The sequence below is a fragment of the Python bivittatus genome, unplaced genomic scaffold (genome assembly GCF_059951505.1).
Source record: "Python bivittatus isolate LINGU-HERP-01145 unplaced genomic scaffold, Pbiv_v1 ctg000820_np1212, whole genome shotgun sequence".
NCBI lineage: Eukaryota > Metazoa > Chordata > Lepidosauria > Squamata > Pythonidae > Python > Python bivittatus.
The window spans coordinates 1,052,797-1,065,464 of record NW_028277107.1 but is presented as its reverse complement, the minus strand read 5'-3'; positions in this window follow the sequence as shown (position 1 = coordinate 1,065,464).

Genomic DNA, 12,668 nt, shown 5'->3' with positions numbered 1-12,668 from the left:
CGACCCGAATCAAATTTTCCCATAAGGTTCAATGTAAATATGGTTAATCCGTTCTGACCCCTGTGAATTTGGCCGCCAACCGATTTTGGTTGTGACCCGAATCAATTTTTCCCATAAGATTCAATGTAATTACACTTATTCCGTTCTGAACCATATGTGTTTTTTTTTAAACCACAAAAATATGACACAAAGTACAGTACGAAGAGAGAGAACGCTAACCTTCCTCGATGCGACTTCTGGCGTGGAGGACAAGAAGGCGGGTGGGGAGGTGGTTATTGCTTGGAGGGAGAGTCCCCCTCCCTACAGGAAGCCACGATCATGTGTCACGGGAGGGAAAATGGCCGTGGATCCTGTTTGTCACCTGATCCGGCGTTTGCGAACGGAAGCAAAATTTTGCGAACGGTGCTGTTCGTGACCCAAATTGGTCATGAACAGAAGCGTTCGTAACCCGAGGTACCACTGTAAATGCTTATTGGAGCATTTTCTATTTCTTTTTCTCACAAGGAAGGGATGGCTTTTTAAAAACCCGTATCTACGTTTCCCTACAAGCAGGATTCACACGACATGGCAAACCCCAAACAGGTTAACAAACCACCAAAGTTAAATTCAGGTAAAATGCAATGCTAGTGAAATGACCCTGGCTTGGGATGCTCTAGTTCCCTTTCTTCAGGGTTTGCTTTTAAGAGCCAAGTCACACCAGGACACCCAGGCGGGTTCGGACAACATGCCCTAAGCCATACAGATCCCCCAAGCACAGGGGCCGAGTTCACACAAAGCACAGGGCTTGAAGGAACGAAGCTGAAGAGGATCTCCTGGTTCAATCACCCTCCTAAGACGCGTTGAACTGCAGAGGATCCAGCCCAATTTCAGCCTCATCAGCGCATGGTGAGAATGCAGGGACAATCTTGGGCACCTCCTTCCTTGCAAGGCGTTTCTTCTTTCCGGCTGGAGATTTGCAATGCAAACTCTCCCCCTCTCCGAGGTTTTTCCCAGGAAATGGGGCGTGAAGAGCTCCCCCAGATCCCACCCTCTTTCCTGGGGATTCTGGATTTTTTCCTGGGGGTAGCACAGCTGATCAAGAGCTCTGCTTCCTGTTACGTGCATCGAAAGGGGTTGTTGGGGAACATGGGATTCAGGCTCTCCCATCCCCAGGACCCAGAAGATTGAACCCTCTGCCTCCCTTTGCACGGGAAGAGGGCCCTGCTCACCCAGGGCCTCCTCTGGATTCCTTCCCTGCAAGACTTTCCTGCAGCCTTTTACCTCTTGTGAAGCTCAAAGGGTTAAAGACAGAGCGGGCAGCTTCCTAGAGAGGCAAGAGGTAGTGATGTCACTCCTTTTCCCACCCTCCACTGGAAAGCCACCTGTGGCCGTCGCCCTCCAGTGGCCCAATACTGAGGCGCACGGTGCTCTCCTCTCTTTGCAGAGGGGGCCCCCTGGTGGGGTCTGTGTGCAATACAGTACTTCATGAAAAGAGGGGAGAAAGGGTGTTATTTCCATGGGGTCAGGAGGAAGGGGGCTGTGGTGTCCCCCCTGATTAGGAGGCCTTCTCCATCCAGCTGCTTTCGACAACTTTAGAACATCTCCACGCTTCCATTTTTAAGAAAGTTTCTGGAGAAAGTTGCGTCCTGCTTAGAGGGAGCAGATGGAGCAAAGGAACAGACAGGAAATGGAATTCAGTATTTTTCTTACTTAAGAGAGTAAAAATAATCTTGTTTTGATTCTGTATCCCATAAAAGAGGTCAGTGGGAAACTCTGACAGGCTTTCAAGATTCTGTTCTTGAGCCCCACAACAACATCGCAGAGCTCCCAGAGGCTTCGTGGTGTCCACTTCCTGACCCGGCTTGCCTGAAAGGGCTGACGCTCAGATTCTGGCCAGGATGGAAGATGGAAATTGCATTGGTTGCACTTATGGATGACTTATGGAGAGGCTAGTACTGGGGGAGTGCAACCCTCCGTGATCTTTCAGAGGCTTTCAGTACCCCTGACCATGGCCTTCTTCTGCAATGTGTCTGAGGGAATGAACTGCTTTGCAGTGGTTCTCCTCCTTCCTGAGGTCGTGATGGTGGAAGAGAGTTCTGTCCAGAGATATCTATTCTGTGCATGCTCCAGGGATCTCTCCGCTTACCACTGCTTCTACATGGAACTGCTGGGGGAGGTCATCTGTTGGCCTAGATTCTGGCATCCTTAATACGCTGGTGATACCCAGTTATTTTTCACATCCCCAGGCGAAACAGGTGACGTGGTGGAAGTGCTGACCTAGCAGCTGTTGGAGTCTGAATGGGAGGGGGACAGACTGAGTGAATCTCTGCAAGATGGAGTCGTTTTGGGTTTGTGGACCTTGCAGTTCCAGGGAAGTTCAATTTTTGACTTTAAACAGAGATGTACCGATGACTGATCCACAATTTGAGGTTTCTCCTAGACTCACTGAGAGGTCCTGCTCACAGTCACTCATTACCTAATCACAACAATGCAGTTCTTGAAATAAGACTGTTTGTAGGAAGAAGGAGGAGGAAATTCATCTGAAGCATCTCCTCTGTCTTTGGAGACAGAGGCTAAAGAAAACTGGGAGACATATGGGTTGGAACTGGACTAAGCTTCTCAACATGAGTGCAACCTTCAAGCTATTACTTTTGTCTGGTTATTGTTTAATTAAATTATAGCTCTCCCAGTGACCATCCTGTAGTCTCCTTGATTCTCTCCATCCACTTTCACTCCTGCCTTCTCCTTCATCCCCTCCTTCATCCATGCTAGGCACAATTCTTTGTTTCTAGCTGATCCTTTACTCCCCTCACTTTCCTCAGACTGACCGTTGCTTCAGAACTGGAGACCATTCTTGGGCTTTCGAGGTTTAAGCCAACTTAGAGTCTTTGTCCCCAGGGGGCACAGCTACCACGGAAGGCAACCACAGAATGCATTTCAGAAACGATTGAGGTTGAGGGAGTCCAGGTTCCAAGGCAGTGGCCCCTTTAGTGCACGTCTCAGTTCCAGCGTAAGCTACCTTTGTTTTCTGCTCTGGCTCCTTCTGGGCCCTTAGGGTTGTTAATAATAATCATCGGCTGATTAATAAGGAGCCTCTGCATTGTTTCCTATGGCCACTGAGTCTGTATGTGCACCCATGGATTTTCTGAAACAAGCGGCGAGGATCTGTGTCCTGTGGCGGCTACTACAGAGGCATCTTGTGGCCCTCCTGTTTTAGGGAGGCTGTTTGCTGTCTGCTGTTCACTTTTCATTGTTTGAAGTGTGTGTGAGTGTTGTTTTCATGCCATATTGAACAACTTCTCCTCTCTGCCACCCTAAGAAAGCTGCGTGAGGATAAGTGAGAAGCTCTCACCTCTGCTGGCCAGGGTTGTTTGTCTGAATCCCCAGCTGCAGGGGAGGAATTAAAACTGTCCATGCCTCAGTGGGCTATGCTTGTTGGGACTTGGGTGAAAGTGTGTCTTCTCCTTAACCTGGGATTCTATCTTCTCCTTCTCCTTGTCCTTCTCCTCCCCTTTGTTATTGAATACATGAGGAAAACAACAGATAAACCATGTTGCTGTTGAATTGAAAGAAACTAATGAATGTCATGGAAAATGTTTATGTGGTGCTTAGGAAAAGTTGTTCAGGAAAATGTGTGAATGCATTGGTTGCAGTTTTGAAAAGTGTGGGAGGTCCTATTACTCCATTAAGGTGTGTGGCTTGTGAGTAAGTGGCTAGGTGTGTGCTGTCTCTCCTAAACAGCTTCAGCACTCAGAAGGAGAAGAGATTTGTTGGTGGCATCTGGCTTTGTTCTCCATATTTTCCTGCCTTAACTCCAAGCTGAGGTGCTTTGCTCCATCCAACGTCCCCACTTCAGCCTTTCCTGTTGTGTCTCCCGTTTGGCTCAACTTCTGCAGGACGTGCTCTCATCTTGCCTGCTAGTTACATGGCTGGAGGTCAGGACCAATGGGGGGAAGCCGAATGATGGAGGGAGGATGCATGGCCTTCAGATACAACCTCTGTCAGCTGACCTCCCGTCCCCCCTTCAGGAGATTTGCGCTACGTTTACAAACGGTGCTTTATAGCTTCCCGGGATATGCTCCTTGCTTTCCAGGTCTCCTAATCATCACAATCCAACCTTTGAGTTTGCCCCAAGCATTCACTGAGTATCTGTACCTGTGCAGAGTGCAAACCTTGTGAGGTTGAGATTGACCTGATAGCAGAGCTGCCACTTCTTCCCTGGCTGTGCACCCAGGGGAAACTGACTGGGAATGACAAGGATTAAAGAGATAATTGGGCGAGGGGGGAAGGACTGGATGTTGAGGAAACCTGTATGTTGACAAGAACGACTGAAGCGTGCCTTCTTTTACCTCACAACTTTGAAAAATGAGAGGCACCATTGCACGCAAATAAGGAAAATATTCCAACAGGGGTAGAAGGAAAGGGCCCCTCTAAAGTACTGGCTGTCTAAGAAAGGGGGGGGGGCATCTCCGGCACATCGCAGTTTGTAGATCTTCCTATGATTAATGTCTGGGAACCGTCTGTGATCTTGTGAAGATTGAGACACTCTCTGTGGAGGATCAAAACTCGCTTTCCTCAGCAACAGCCGCTCTGAGGGATCGCTAGAGATTTGAGGAGGCCTCGAAAACAAGCAAAATCCTGTCAGAAATGGCAGGGTGGTACGAAAAGAACAAGGATCGTCTCTTTGAAACACGGCTTGTGCCTTCCGGTTGTTTCCAGACTCAGGCCTGAAGCGTTGGAAGATGGAGGCCGGAAGGGACACAGGGAGGGAAGCGGCAGGATAGGAAAATCAAGGTTTGTACTGATTTTCATTTAGTATTTATGCAGCATTTATTGCATTGTTATTTATTTATAGAGTATTTATTTATACAGTATTTATTTATACTGTATTTATGCAATTTATAGAACGGGCCTTCTCAAATTCATGGCTCTGGGCGGCTAATAAACGTTTGAAACACCAAGTATCACCCCGTCACAACGAGACTAATCCTGAAGAAATGATGGTGAAGAAAAAGAAATATCAAAAGAAATCAAGTTCCAAATTGAAGAAAAAGCTCAAACTTATAGACTATCAAGAAATTTTACCTCAAAAGAAAGTGCCGAGGTGGAGAAATTAAGGGTGGGAGAATCTTGTCTGATATGTGAGTTGATAAAAGTGGGAAGAGGGAAGGCAAATGAAGGAAGGCGAACAGTGAAAAGTGACTATGAAGCTCAAATACCATGAGGCAAAAGAACAAAGACCTGTTTTACTTAGGGGTCGATTAGGAAATAAACCTCAGGAAACATCAGTAGGAAGCTTAAGACCTTTGGAGAATTTAAGGCAGCCGGAATATCTTTAGATCATGGGCAAACAGAGAAGAAGGAAATATAAATTTTGCTCTAACCAAAAGAGCTGAAGACTGCACTGGTTTGAAGAGGTTTGAAGGTGACAATGCGAGGAAAAAAAGATTTAGCTGAGGGGAGAGAAACAAAGAATTTAAACGGGGGGGGGGGAGCAGCAGTTAAAAAGCAACGGAAATAGGCGGCCATTCACTGCTCACTCTTGCAGAAAGCCTGTTCTTTTCAGCCCATTTCTTTCCCTATCAAGGTTCCTTCAGTTGCGACCTTTCTAATTTTGTCAGTCTTCTGCAATGAAAAAATGGACGATGATGGACACAAGACCGAAATCGGTGCCCTTTCTGCAGTTTGACCCAGAACCACTGATCTGAACAAACAGGTTCAAAGCAGCCTGAGACTCGGAAACCCTGAAGTGTGGCCCTCCCCAAATCCTTGCAATTTTTTTCATGTGTTGGTCACTTTTATTACAACCAAGGAGAAAGAGAATGTACTGCATGTCTGATAAGTAAGCACACAATTAATGTTTAATTAATTTTATTTAAGTCAGATTTAGACTTTTTCCTAGCCCTTGTCACGCCACAGGAAGGCAAAAATGGCCCTAATGCTTTAAAAAAAAGTCTTTTGCACACGCATTTCAGAGGCTTCTAGTTATTCTGGCTCCTTTGTGAGAGAGGAATTCTTCATCCTGAAGCTCTTTCCATACATCCTACATTGATATGTATGTGACGATTCTCTCACATAATGAGAGGCCTTGGATGGAAAAAAGTCCCATGCTTCTGCATTTATACTGGTTGACTCAGGTCTCAGTTCTACACCATAGAAATAAGTCTGATTATTCTTTGGTATCTTCACATCACAGAGGTGGTTCCCTTTCTCATTTCTGTCTGTTTGGCCAGGAGGAACTGAACTCCTTTCCTGAAGTGGTTTTTCTTAATTTCATATAATTTTATTTTGGTCCCCACTGATTTCCAAAGGTCTCCCTTCTGACTTGATCCTCTGTAATGTCACTTTGTAATGTTATTTTGATTGTCATTCTCCTGAGTATCGTTAACTTGGGATGAAGGAAGGAAGGAAGGAAGGAAGGAAGGAAGGAAGGAAGGAAGGAAGGAAGGAAGGAAGGAAGGAAGGAAGGAAGGAAGGAAGGACAGACAAATGTAGAGCACATATTCAATTAGATATCACTTTTAATTCAATATCACAATTAGTCAATGAGACAATTCAATATCACATTCCATCTTTCTCTTCATAGTTTGATGGAACTTGAGTTCCCCTTGGATTATAATACTGCTCCAGACCGCAGAATCTCTCTGCTGCACCATTTCCAACTTTTTGGGAGTGCAGAGAAGTGCAGGGTCCTCTGATAAACTGTGAATATAAGGGATGAGAAAGGGAGGGGGAAACAATTGTAAGAAGACCAGGCAAAAGGAGGAAAGCTTAAATTATGGGAAGTGATTGTGGATTCAGTTGAATGTCTATCTGCATGTCTGCTATAGCAAAAGAAACAGAAATAAAGCGTTGTCTTGAAGAGATGAAACAGGGAGATGCAGCACATTCTACGGCCTGAGGAAGCAGCACCTGTTAAATGTCTGCCTGTTCACATCCCTCCCAGAACCAGGATCAACCAGAAACTGGTGTGAGAAGGAAATCAAATCTTCCCCCCACGTCAGCAGGAAGTCCAAGCTTCCCATTTGTCTCACCCTACCACTGTTTATCTGAACAGCAATCAAGGCATATGACTAAATTATAGTAAGAACGGGCTCACCTAAAGAGATTAAGAGGTAACAGGAATCCTCCACCCCAGCCTAAAATTAAAGAACTAAAGACCTGGGAAGAAGGGCCAACATTCCTTGAAGCCGTAACCAAATCACAGACAGATTTTTTCCCAAAGGGATCTACCTGCCAATTTGACCATACCAGGTAAGGGAACCCCAGGAAACCCCAGCGCAGAAGACGCCTGGCCTTGCAAGCTCCCTTCGAAAGATCCAACCAATTTCACCTCTCTGGGACTCCCGGCTAATCACCTTTCCCAAGAATTCCTCAAGGACGGGCATTCCTTCGCACCTCTCAAGGAACAACAGCATCTTCCCTATAAAGGGGCTCCTGGGGAAACCCTGAGACCAAATCAACTCTCCTCTCTCCTTCAAGCAACCGCCTGCATGTTTGTTCCCGGCTGGCAGATGAACCTTATCAGGTTTCTTTCTAACACTGGGAGAAACATAAACTTAATAAAATGTTATTAAAACGTTATGATTTTTGTATGTGTCTGCTGTGTACATGCTTGTTGCATGGAGGATGCCCTGGACTGGCCCTCACCCATATAGAAGCTGCACGGCTTGGGTCTGTGTGGACTTCTTCGGCCGGAGGAGCGTGAGCGATGGCAGCACTCGGTGTTTGCAGTGCCGGCCGTGCCTGCCGCCCCAGCTGCATTCACTGCGTTCACAAACTTGGCGGCTCCTTGGAGTTCGGGGGTGGCGTTTGTTGGGACTGGCTCAGCTGCAGCTGCTGCGGGTGCTGCTGGAGTTGCTACATTTGCAGCGTTGGCCGCATTTGCGACCTGGGCGGCTTTTTTGAACTTGGGAGCAGCGTTCTTGGACTGGCTTGGCTGGCCTGGCTGGAGGAGTCTGCTGCTGCTGGGGGACTTCTTCGCGCCGCTTTGGAGAACTGCCCAAGCTGTTTCTTTGGACAGTGGACTGAGGAGCCGCCCCAACTGTCTCTTGGAGCTCTGGGGCGGCGTAGCCTTTCACCATCTGGCTATCATTGGCCCGTCATCTGGACGCTGGGCTCTGGTGGTGTGGGCGGGGGCTAGGTGGTATGGGGGGGTGGCAGTGGAGGGGCAGAGAGCTGTAGACCCCCCCTCCCCTGCGGAGGCCCTTCTACTTCCCTCTGGTAGCCAGAGAAGAAGAAGAGGAAACACCACTGCTCCCATTTAATGGTGGAGTGCCTGGAAGTTGGACTGTGGGCTTCCCACTGGAAGTTGAACACTATTCCCCCTTTGCCTTTCTCTGGGAGAGAGCCAGAGGTGGGCCTGGTGGGAGGGTGAATGGCTGGAGCCTCTGCCAGCTGGTGGGAGCAGCGGGGTAGGAAGGAGGTCCTGGATGCTGAGTGGGGTGTGTGTGAGAGCAAGTGCGTTTGAACGTGTTGACCCTCTCTCTGGGTGAGAGTTGGAGGAGGACATTGATGACGGCTGAACGGGGAGGGTGCCCACTGCCTGCTGGTGGGATCAGCAAGGGAGGGATCCCTGTGTATGTTTGTGTGTGAGGTGTGGCAATGAAGTGGGAGAGGCGGTTGCTGGGCTCTGATGGCTCTGAGAGCTGGTAGGCTAAAGAGCTTCGGGGGGGCAGCTCCCCTCCCAGTCATGGCTGTAAGGAGAGCGGATGCTCCCTGGTTTTGGGAATTGAGGGGCTTCGATATAGGGATGGGGCTGCTATTGGGGGGATGGGGGCGGGCCAAAATATTATGGTGATGATGGGCACAGGGAGATGTGGTGGGAGATGGGGAGCAGGCCATTTCCGGGGACCGTGGGACCCTTCTTTGCTGCCGGTTTCATCTTCCAGCTCCTCAGTGTCAGCCTTGGATGAAGCAGACCATCTGGGTCCCTCTCAGTCGGGATTCAGGTCTGGGCATGGGACAGAAGCAGCATTGATCGTGCGTTTGGATGATCTCTGGCGAGGGAGGGGTGGAGGTTGTGCATCCAGCCTTGCCCTACTTGACCTCTCAGTGGCTGTCGATACCATCGACCGTGGTATCCTTCTGGATCGGCTCAGGGGATTGGGGGTGGGCCCCATGGTGTTGTGCTGGTTCACCTCCTTCCTCCAGGGCTGATTCCAGTAGGTGATGGTTGGACAGGAGAAATCCCACCCTTGGCCCGTTATGTGGGGTGCCACAGACTTCAGTGCTCTCCCCCCTCGTATTTGACATCTACACGAGGCCCCTGGCTGAGCTCATCCATTGCCATGGGGTGAGGTATCATCAGTATCAGTACACTACCCAATTATAGTTCTCTGCCCCTGGCGAATTAAGCGAGGCCGCGAATGACGTATCCTGGTGCCTGGAGGCTGTGAGGGTCTGGATGGGGAACAACAGGCTTCACCTGAACCCTGGCAGGACTGAGTGGCTGTGGGTTCTGGGGCCTTCTGGTGCCAGAGCAATGCCATCTTTGGTACTGAATGGGGTTGCGCTGCCCCAGACAGACCCTGTGCGCAATCTGGGGGTCCTCCTGGACTCACGACTCCTGCTAGAAGAGCAGGTGGCAGTCATGGCCAGGAGGGCCTTTGCACAGCTTCACGTTGTGTGCCAGTCGCGCCCATTCCTAGATCAGAAGGACCTCATCACTGTCACTCCTGCCCTGCTCACCTCCCGTTTGGATTTCTGTAATGCGCTCTACACGAGGCTGCCCTTGAGGAGTATCCGGAAGCTTCAGCTGGTGCAAAGTGCAGCGGCATGGGCAGTTATATGCCCCTCCAGGCCTGTACACGTTACACCACTGCTTCGTGAGCTGCACTGGTTGCCAGTTTGCTTCTGGGTGCAATTCAAGCTGCTGGTTTTGACCTTGAAAGCCCTTCACGGCATGGGGGTGGGTTACCTGAAGCACCGCCTCTCCCCGATTACACCTGCACACCCCATCAGATCTGGCACAGAAGGCATGCTCTGGATCCTGTCTGCTGGAGAATTACACGTGGCGGTTCCCAGGAGGGCCTTCTCTGTCGTGGCACCCGCCTTGTGGAATCTTCTCCCCCCAGAAGTGAGATTAGCTCCATCCCTCTTAACGTTCTCCAAGTCCTTCAAGACCTGGTTATGTGATCAGGCCTGGGGCTGCCAGGGGGCCAGGGAGATTTTATGATGGCTCCCTTATTAATTTTAGCCCCTCCATTTTGTTTGTTTTTACAGTTTTTTGTGTGTCATTGTTTTTATGTCTGTATTTTTAAAATTCTTGTACGCTGCCCAGAGTCACCTTGTGTGAGATGGGCGGCTACATAAATATGAAGTATAAATAAAATAAATAAATAAATTCTCTTATGGATGTGGAATAACATTGGGCACCTAAAATAAGAGTACCTTCAAAAAATCCAGTTCATAATTAAAAGGCCTGTGCCCATTCCTTTAATTTTCATTGGTAACTTAATTTCTCTTGGGCTGCCAGTTGGGAGGGTCAGAGTCAAAGAAATCTTCCTTTCCCAGTTCAGTTTACACAAATAGAAAATGTATAGATTTAAACAACTAAATCTAGAATTTACCCAGATTCTCACCAGAAGAGATCTGTGTATGGGGAATTAGGTCATTGCACCTCTTGAAGCTCTTTCCACGCTCCACATATTTATATGGTTTCTCCCATGTGTTGTTCCTTTTATGGGAAGTAAGAAGACTGCCAGTAGTAAAGCTCTTTCCACACTCGGTGCATTTATATGGCTTCTCCCCTGTGTGGATCCTTTTATGGGAAGCAAGTTCACTCCTAGTACGAAAGCTCTTTCCACACTCCATGCATTCATATGTCTTCTCCCCGGTGTGGATCCTTTTATGGGAGGTAAGATTACTCCTAGTACGAAAGCTCTTTACACACTCCATGCAATTATATGGCTTCTCCCCTGTGTGGATCCTTTATGCCACCTGATGCTAATACTAACGTAGCTTTGGGACTCTTGCACAACATTGTTGGTAACCAGCAGAATAAGCATCCTGACGCTGTGTATATTATAGCGGGGGACTTTAATCATGCAGATTTAGAAACAGTGCTCCCCAAATTTCATCAGCATGTTAAGTGTGCCGCCAGAGGAGCAAACACACTGGACAAAGTATATACCAACATTAAACATGGCTACAGGGTTATACAACTACCACACTTGGGGCAGTCAGACCATACGTCACTGCTTTTAGCACCAGCATACACCCCTCTCAGGAGACAGGCTCTGCCTACAATAAAGACCGTGAAATCCTGGCCCGAAGATCCCTCTCAACAACTTCAGGACTGTTTTGAGAAGACAGATTGGGATATCTTTTTCCATCCAGACTGCAGCTATCCTGTGCTACATTAAATATTGCACAGACACTGTCACTGTGGACAAATGCGTCCGGATCTATCCCAACCAGAAGCCCTGGATGACTAAGGGAGTCCAGGGTCTCCTGCGTGACAGGAACAATGCCTTCAGGTCCAGTGATGGGGCAAAATACAGTGCTGCTAGAGCCAGTCTGAAGAGAGGCATTCGGCAGGCCAAGACAGATTATAAGAGGAAGATTGAGGATCATTTTCATAGCAACAACACGAGGCAGGTGTGGCAGGGGATTCAACAAATTACCAACTATAGACCGAATAATGTCATTTCTGCTGACGGGGATGCTTCATTGGTAGAGAAGCTGAATCACTTTTTTGCCCGCTTTGAAGTGGAGCTGCCAGAGGCAGCTAGAACACAGCCTTAGTCCAATATAGCCCCTACCTCACCGTGGAGGAGCACAAGGTGAGGAGTATTTTGAGGGCTGTGGACCCTAGAAAGGCTTCCGGACCTGATGGCATCTCTGGCCAGGTGCTTAAAGACTGTGCTGATCAGTTGGCTGGGGTTTTCACCAAGATCTTTAATCGGTCTCTATCCCAGTCCACTATTCCATCCTGTCTGAAGGCTTCCATCATCGTTCCGCTGCCAAAGAAGTTCCCTATTAACAACCTCAGCGACTACAGACCAGTGGCACTCACGCCTATCATCATGAAGTGCTCTGAAAAATTGGTCTGCAGGCACGTCATTTCCTGCCTTCCATGTACATTTGATAAACATCAGTTTGCATACAGAACTAATAGATCCACAGAGGATGCTATAGCCATCACTCTCCACACTGTTCTGACTCATCTGGAACAGCCGGGGACCTATGCAAGGATGCTTTTTGTAGACTTTAGTTCTGCATTTAATACAATCCTTCCACATAGACTGGTGTCTAAACTGATGGATCTTGAGCTTCCATATCCAATCTGCTCTTGGATTTTGGACTTCCTGTCTGGCCGCTTCCAGAGGGTTAGATTAGGCAATTATATCTCCTCAGTTCTTACTCTCAACACTGGCTCATCACAAGGCTGCGTGTTGAGTCCCTTACTTTACACTCTTTATACATATGAGTGTACCCCCACTCACTCCAGCAATATTATCATTAAATTTGCAGACGATACAATAGTGGTGGGGCTTATCTCCGAAGGAGATGAGTCTGCCTACCGGGATGAGGTGGACCGGCTGCTTTCGTGGCCCTTAATATCAATAAGACCAAGGAGCTTATAGTGGACTATAGGAGGAATAGATTAGATGTCCAGCCCCTGGTTATCAGTGGAGACCGAGTGGAGCGGGTGGCCAGTTTCAGGTTTCTGGGTGTCACCATAA